Below are 9,236 nucleotides of genomic sequence, written 5' to 3'. Positions count from 1 at the left end.
CCTCGAGGTTTCGAAGCGTCCGTTGCACTCTTTTCCTTTGACCGAGTTTTTATCCTAAAATGGGATTTTACCAGCAAGGTTTTTAATGAGGCAACGTTCACGCGCTACCTAAGGAGGATCCGACAAGCATACAAGGCTTATTTTGCAACCAACCTCGTACACTGGAGGGCACCCCCTCAAGAGGTCATCCACTCAGAAGAACCAGGGAACGACAAACAAGGTCCCAATAGGAAATGATGTACCGGGCCAAACGGTCAAATAAACCGTGTCCGCATAAGCCAGGGTCACGGCAACAAAACAACATGTACTTATGCCAAACAATAAAGAATATCTTTCGCCAAAGCATCTCGTACTCCAAAGAAAATTCAATATTTTCACAGCAAGGATCCCTCCACCGAGAACGCCCCAAAATACTCGGAGACTAGTGTTAATAACTCGGCACCCGCATGGCCTTAGGGTCAGAACTACACACTCATAAGCCCTCAACGAGGCAGCACGGAAATCACGAAACATCTCCAAAAGGGAAAAATGTCCCGAACACTCGGAGACTAGCATCGCTAACTTAGAAAGCACATGACCCTAGAGTCGGAATCTCCAAAATAATAAGCCCTAAATCAGGCAAGTCCGAGCTCACGAGTAATGACCCCCGAGCCTAAGCAAACTCGATGACTCGGAGACTGTCGCCAATCTCCATTCATTTAAAAACCCGAGGCCATAAGACCCCGACCGGGCAGACTCAGTCTAGTAAGACCTCAAACAAGGCATGAATCATACTTGTACCAAGTATCAACAAAACTGTAAGACCTTAAGAAAGGCATGAATCATACTTTTACCAAGTATGAACAAAACTGTAAGACCTCAAGCAAGGCATGAATCATACTTGTACCAAGTATCAACAAAACTGTAAGACCTCAAAAGGCATGAAAATTATGTAAGACCTCACTACAGGCAGAAACCCAATCCCGAAGTTTAGGCTATATGTCGCATTTGTAAGACTCTCGAAAAGGCATACCCTCGATGTAGACGCCTAAACTACTACACTCGAGATCAAAAATGGCTCCGGCCAAACACAAATGACTACGGTCATACGGTTGTACCAGCCAAATTAACGCGACTCGAGGATGCCCGACCGTCGCTGAAAAATCATAGGCTATTACCTCGAATCTACTTCGAAAAGAACCGGTTAAATAGGCTACCCTCGACAGGCAAAAGAGCTTTGACCATGTCAGCTCCAGATCACAAGGCTTCGAGCTACTCAGCCTACTAGCCAAACCTTCCGAGTTGTTCGAACACCGCTGCAAATGACTTGAAATCTAGGTTCTTCCTGAACCGACGACGGGTCAGGCGAAAACATTTCAAAAAGTCCATAAGAGGAAAACAAAGCCTACATATGCCTAAGGGCATAGTGTAAGAGCCATTGTCGCCAGCTTAATGAGCCCCAGGGCCACACACACTAAAAGGTCGCAACGACCAAAAGCGTAACAGCCATTGTCGCCAGCTTAAAATTTGAAAGCTTGAGGATCAAAATGAGCTCGAGTCGTAACCCAATTCGAAGACTGGACCCAAAATAATTAACTATACATGCCTAAGGGAAAATCTTAAGAGCCATTGTCGCCAACTTAATGAGCCCTAGGGCCACACACACTAAAAGGTCGCAACGACCAAAAGCATAAGAGCCACTGTCACTGGCTTAAAATTTGAAAGCTTGAGGGTCAAAATGAGCTCGAGTCATAACCAGATTCGAAGACCAGACCCAAAATAGTTAACTATACATGCCTAAGGGCAAAGCGTAAGAGCCATTGTCGCTAGCTTAATGAGCCTCAGGGCCACACATATAGAAGGTCGCTTCGACCCAAGGCGTAAGAACCATCTTCTCCAGCCCGCATAAATACAAAACTTGAGGGTCGATTGAGCTCGAGTCGAAACCCGACTCGGAGATTGAACCCAAAATAATTAAAATGCATATGCCCGAGGGCAAAGGGTAAGAGCCGTTGTCTCCAGCCTAACGAGCCTCAGGGTCGTACCACGAATTTAAAGATTTCTACTAGCTCAAAGGTCGAATCGACCTGGTTGAAATCTTGACAAATAGAAACACAGAAGACACAAATTGCGGGGTTCCCCCCTTATATATACAGGTGATAAAATACAAGCTCCGTTTACTACATACTGTGAAATTTATGTACACAATGACAAGGTAGGAAGTAAATGTCCCCCCTCTATGACTAGGCTCGGTTGCCCCTTCCTCGCCATCTTCACCATCAGACAGAAGGAACTTGGCATCATACTCCTCCCCTTTGGCTTGCTCGATCTCTTCCGAGAGATCAAATCCCATGGCGTGAATGTCCTCGAGAACTTCCCTCCAAGATTTGCACCTCTCATACTCCTTGCTACTGCTTGTACGATCAAGGGCTCTTAAGTTCAACTTTAGCAACGGTAGCACTTTTCAAATAGGCTGCCGTTTTTTGTTCCTCCCTGGTGTTGCTCATCACAACCTCGGCCCAGACATTCACCACCTCGGCCTTCGCCTTCGAAAGCTCGGACAAAAGCCTTGCGATCATATTCGCCCGTGCAGAATCATTCGCACGAACGGTCTGGATTTGCACCTCAAGAGCAAAAACTATGGCTAGAGCACTCTCTTTGGCCGCAACATGGGTACTTACATGCACCTGCAGCTCGTTGAATTCGCATTTGGCTTGACCAACCTTGCCCCAGAGCTTTCCCAACTCCTCCGCCTTATTCTCCAACGAAAATATCAAAATATCAAGCTGTCGAGATAAAAAGGGGAGTACAAGCCAGCATGGAATGCAGGGTACATGTTTTCCTAGAAAGATATCATGGCTCCGGCTCCGGTCCACCTCGTGCCACAGGGAAACCAGATCGCTTTCCTTCCCCACACAAAGAAGCTTAAGGGATTTTACCCTACCCAAAGCCTCCCGTAACGGGGCCTCACGGTGAAGCAGCTCGGATTTGAGCCAGTCGGAGGCCTATGAAAGAAAACTAGATGAAAAAAGAAAGGCACGGTACCAGAATAATCTTACAGCGATCAAAAACTCACCATAAGGCCGAGCCGCTGAGCCTCGCCAAAGGCCGAGCCAATATCTGATGGCTTACTACCTTCAGAAGGTAGCCGATTGATTGAATCACTTCTTCTTAACCGCTGAGAAAGAGTTGCCCCACTGCAAACTCCTTCGCACCCCAGAGCATCTTTTCGTTTGTCGTCGATCCTCGATCCTGGGGCCAACAATCTCTCCTCTTCCCCCGGAGGACACGGCCTCATTTCGGAAAAATATACGATACCTGCGGCAGTTGGTTAATAAGCTGACAAGAAAAGTGCCATTTTTAGGAAACAAAACACCAGACACCTACCACGATGCTTCTCCTCCCATCTCCATTTTACGGATCTCGCCACCGAAGCCTATCATAAATCAAGCAAGCTTCCAGCTTACGAGACCACACGGCTAAATCAGGGACCTCGTTCAGCGACCAATGAGTTGCTACAAATATAGAATGGAAAGATATCATTACGGAGCTGCCTCCAGTCAAAACGATGATAGTTCAGATGAGATACTTACGTGCAAAGTTCTATTTCTCCGGAAATGGCAAAATTTCTCTAGGGATGACATCGGTCGTTCGAATCCGAACGAACCGATTCATCCATTCATGATCCTCATCTTCTTTGCTACCGACGATAGGAGCTCGGGTGGATCGACGTTGGAGAGAAATCAAACCCCGATAATGCAGTGGCCGATATAACCTCATGAGATGGCTGAGGGTAAACTCTATCCCGACCTTAGTGGCAAAATATCTCATCGTCTGTACTATTTTCCAACGGAAGGGGTGAGCCTGCGCCAATGTAACCCAATATCTCCGATAGAAATCAAACACAACCCTGTCGGGCGGACCTGACGCAAAAATATGCATGTATACGCTCAAAAACCTCTCAACGTATGTCGTGACTCTCTCCTCGGAAGAACGTACTTGTAATACTGTGCCTTCTCCCCATCCGCAATATTTTCTGATCATTTCGAGGTTTTCCTCTCCCACTGATGAGATGATCCTCGACACATGCTCCAAGTGACCCAGAACATTGGGAGGCCTCCCCGGCGTGATGACTCTCCTCGAGGCAGGGCACCCTAGGCCCGCTCACTGGGCACCTGCGGTGCGTCACTATCACCAACCGAATGCGGAGCATAGGAAGAACTCCCCTCTCACTGGCGGTCGGACGTCAACGTAGCAGTCATGACTACGATAGAATATGGGGAGAAAGATGTGGATCTGAGCAAAAAATTTTAGTTGAAGCAACGGAAGGACTAACATAAAGCACCAGGCTCTGCGTAGAGGTAGTCTCTCAAAGCAGCAGAACCACCATTGGAAAGGCAAGTAAATGAATATATTGGGGCAAAGCAGCAACTACCCGCCTACCCAAAAGGCTAATTAATTTTGGTCGCGCTAACATCACCCTCTCCTAGGGAAACGCACTGACAGAATTACCCCCAGGCCCCCTTTACCAGGTCGAGCAAATGTTGCTACCCAGCAGAATTTGAGAAAAGAGCGAGGCCTCGGGGGATCCTCGGTATCGCCGGCACCGGCCCATTAGAAGTTGTCAGTTAAACCCTGGGGCATGGCCTGATTTTTGGGTCCCGGTCGCTCCAAGAACAAATTTCGAAAGGCTAACGTCAAAAGTCAAAAGTTCAAATCCGCTAAAGAAAAGGAACAAAAAAACGGAAAGCAGAAAAGTCCCTCTTTTTACATTGCCAAAAAACGTATCCACAAGAGACATCTTTACAAAATCCATCCCCCGGGGACTACATACAAAAGGAAAAAGAAAGGACGCAAAACGGCTTGGGGACTACTCTTCACCTCCACTATCTTCGCCCTCATTTGGGACAATTAAAAGCGCCAGTTCTCTCTCCAATTCGCGGGCTTCCTTGAGATCAACTGACAGATCGATGCCCCTGGCTCCGATCTCCTCTAGGGTTTCTCTCCTTGCCTATGCCTTAGAATGTTTAATAGCCCACGCTAGCTTCTGGTTGGCTGCTATCGATGCGTCACTAGCTATTTTATGCATCGTAGTTGCGTCATCCAGATAAGTGGCAGCATTTCTTTCAATCTCGGACTCGGTCGTGGCCAAGGCAGCAACCTCCTTGCAAGCATTCTTGAGAAGATCATGAGATGATGCCAACTCCTCAGTAGCTACTCACTTTGCTTCCTCAGCCCGAGGATCTCCGCGTTCAGTCGACTAATCTATAAACTATTTTGCTCGACCTACAAAAGAAAGGTAGACCAATTTGTGTCGGAATATGGGAGCAAAGGTCGGGTACAAGTGGAGCGAAATACCTGCGTAGCGAGATCAGCCTTTTCCCGGAGCGCTCTCTATAAAGCAGCTCGGAGCTCTCCTAATTCTTTCTCTCCTCGAGCTGAGTGAGCCTCCGAATCTCGCAGCATCGAAGTAAGCTTCTTACACTCTTTTTCACGATAAGAAAGCTCCCCGCGGAGCCGAAAGAGGGCATGATCATACATATCCTTGCACTGCAACATTACGGAAAAGTTAGAAAGACGCCCAAGACTAAAATAAATATACGAAAGATAGCTATCACCTATTGCATGAATCTCTCTTCCGCCTTGACGGCACGAGAAACATCAAGACCGACGCTATCGCTAACACTGTCAAAGATGTTGGCAAGGGGGCCTCCCTCTTTGAGAGGAATCCCTGCTTTAACGGTGTTTGCTTCTTGAGTGTCCCTCAGTTCCCTTGACGAGACCTGAAAGAACGAGATTAAATCATTCATGTCGTCGATTTCCCCAAAAGGCAACCCCTACTCCTGAAAAGCTCCGGGCCCCAACCCTTCAGTATCGATGGCAGCGGGTCCCCCCAATGGAAACTGAGCCAAACTCGGTCATGCGATCGGAGGCCATATTAACACCCACATCAAGGGTCTCCGTCCAACGGGACCGACCTAAGTCGGCCGTTCCAGACTCGGCAGCCTCCGATCGAGGCACCTGCAAGGCTCCCACACTCGGCCTCGTCTTTCGAGCCAACTAGCATTCATCGTCATCCTCATCCTCGGTGCCGGGATTTGCCCCTTAAGTTGAAGCAGAGGTCCTAGTAGCGGCTCGATGCTCAAGTGACCTGGATTTCTTTGCCGTATGAAGGTCAACGACTGCCTTGCCTTCTCCCTTCTTGCCATTGCCTGGGTTTGAAGCCTCCATCCCACCACCATGGGGAGGCCTCATCTCCATATTCTCGCCAAGGCCTGCACAAGCATGATAAACATAATTTGTCAGCACAAGGGACGCAATGAGAAACGCAAATCTAAGACATAGACAGCAAAGAAGATCTACCATAATTCTTGGCCACCCATCGCTCCTTGGCCAGGTTGGTCCATGACCGAACATGATACGGGAACACGGCATCCAACCGTCTGATCCACACTGGCAAGTCCGAAACCGCCTCGGGGTCCCAAGAAGCGGCTGCGTGAAACGACAAAGAGGTCATCATTCTCGGGAAAAGGGAAGAAAATTACAAAACATGGTTAAGGGAGAATCGCTTACGCTGTGTGTTCCACCTCTCCGGGAAAGGCATCCTCCGGGCCGAAATGATGTCCGAGGTCCTTACCCAGAACGAACCTGTTCATCCATCCTCGGTCCTTCCCCTCGTCGATGCTCGAGAAAAATGATTTTTTGGATCGATTATAGAGCCTGATCAAACCTCGATAAAATTGAGAGCTGTACAACCAAATCAAATGGTTGAGGGTAAAAACCTCGCCCACAACCCCTTCGGTGAAATGACGGAGCATCAATATTATCCTCCAGATAGAAGGATAGATCTGACCGAGCGTCACTTGATATTTGTCATAAAAATCAAAGATAACCGGATCTATTTCCGGGGGAGAAGATTCATGGGGATCAGTAGGACCCAAGGTTAACGGGTAGGTATACACATGAAGGAATCCGGTCTTGTAGTCTATTATATTCTCATCAGGGCTGGGAATTTTCACCCTCACTACCTCACCCCATTGGCAGTCTATCTTCATTGTTTCGATTTTGGTCACGACACTAATGTATCGGGACACATGTTCACATCGGCCTGATGTGGATGAAGTGGTATCGACGGTAAAATCTTTTGACACATCAAGCTTGGAGGGAGTGCACTACTCCAAGGTGGGTACCGCTTTGGCTTTCTCCTTGAACGACCGAGATGAAGATGCAGCTTCATTCCGCCGAGGAACCGTGCTAGAAGTCGTAGCCATAGCAATGGTAAAATTTCCTCTCAGAAAGCAAGATGGAAAAGTGTAAAAGAAGATGGGTATGGACTCGTGAATTTGAAGATGCTACAAAGATGAGGATTATCAAACAGTCGATGTATTTATAGGAACCGCTTGATTAGCGGAAAGGATGAGCCAATAGTAGTTCATGGGTTCTTCGATAATCGCATTTGACGGGACCCTTGCACGATTTTCTGGGACATGGCATTTAATACTCTTATAGGTTAACGTCACGGTAATGATGCTCTCGGAACGACGGCGCAAAATCGTTCCCTATTACTTCATTCCAGAAAACGCGGAGACTATCTGTATATGGTGAAATCGGAGGGTCCAATCCCCCGTTATTAAGGTGTTTTGGGAAGTCATCTCGATATATCGAGGCTGCGAGGTTGCGGTCGAGTTCTCTCCCTCGATGTCCATTTATGCTCGACCCAACGATGATGCCGAGGATGGGGAGTTCCCAAGGCGAGCAGATAGCACTGGCAGAGTCTGGTGTCACGTCTAGTCGTCCCATCTCCATACCTTTACAATTAATGCATTTTGTACTTTGTTGGGATTCCCCTCCTATGTAAAGGGGATCCTTGCCATTTTGTAAGGGCCCGATAAAGGGGATCCTTACCATTTTATAAAGGGTTATTGTTGCTCCAACTATTCTACACAAGATAAATAACAACTCTCTCTCTCTCTCTTCTCTCTTTTCTCTCCAACATATTCTCTCGGTATTATTGCTCGTATTTATTGCCTTCATATTTGTTCTTCATTTATTGCTTGTTATTGGCCATAAAGAGCCTCTCTTGATTATATTCTAACTGTTAGCCCCTTCCCGATTATCCCCGATAGCTCGAACCTGAGCCCGAGCATCGACCTCGATGCCCCTCATCGGTTAGTCCGAGGCCTAGTCAGCCAACCCCTTGGTTTGATTATAACTCTACTTTAGCTCGCATTTCATCTTTTATCTTCACATATCTAACATCAACTGCTTAAACAACTAGCATAAAAATAGATCACGTATTTTTAGAGTCTCATCAACAAATTTAATTGTTATTACCATTTTCACGGTAAACAATTTGGCGCCCACCGTGGGGCTAAAAATAATAGTGATTATTTTCTTTTGCTGGTTTCGTTACACATCGCAAGTTATCTTTCACACTTTTTCTTGTCCAAGATCTTCGATTGCATGTCAAAATGTTTGGCTCAGTGAACAGAGTTGAGAACGACAATCTTGAAAACCACAGAGAAAACGGTGTGTTTGTTCCAATTATTGGCGTGCCACCACAGAACCCCGACAATGCACCTGGACCGATTCTAGCGGATGCGGGTTCGCAAGACGCACAGCAGGTCGACGAAATCTCACACACCGACAGGAGCATACAACATGACGACCAACAGGAAGCCTAAAAAACCCTAGCTTGGGAAGAACAGGGAGTTAGCCTTCATATTATTTTTGAAATATTGCAGGCACAACATCTGGCTATCGCTTAGATGCAAAGCCACCCGAAGACTCCCAGCACAGTAGCAACCAAAAACTATTCCCCCGACCGAACATGTACTAGAGAGATCGAGCAATAACGGATCCGGCCTTTGTAAAGACATTTCGATTCTAAGTTAAGGCATTAGAAATATTTGCAAGAACAGAAAAGATGCTAAAAAGTGAAGACTCAAAATTTCCAAAAAGGGGAAAATTTATATATTCCGGAATGTCTTTACAAAGGCCTAACAAAAACGGCCCCCGATCTTTGGCGGTGCCTGATTCGGTGCCAGAATCGTCAAAACCTTCGGATTCTTCGGAACCTTCAGAGTACTCTACACCCTCGGGCTTTGAAAGTTTCTTTGCCTTGACCTCAAGCTTTTTAGCCTCCTCGATCTCGGCCGACAGGCCGAAGCCTTAAGCATGGATTTATTCGAGGGTCTTTCTTCGGGACAGCAATGTCATATATTCAGCATTGGTCTTCAGGCGGGCCTTCACTACTT

The sequence above is a fragment of the Nicotiana tabacum genome, chromosome 8 (genome assembly GCF_000715075.1).
Source record: "Nicotiana tabacum cultivar K326 chromosome 8, ASM71507v2, whole genome shotgun sequence".
NCBI lineage: Eukaryota > Viridiplantae > Streptophyta > Magnoliopsida > Solanales > Solanaceae > Nicotiana > Nicotiana tabacum.
Note: the sequence above shows the minus strand (reverse complement) of the source record.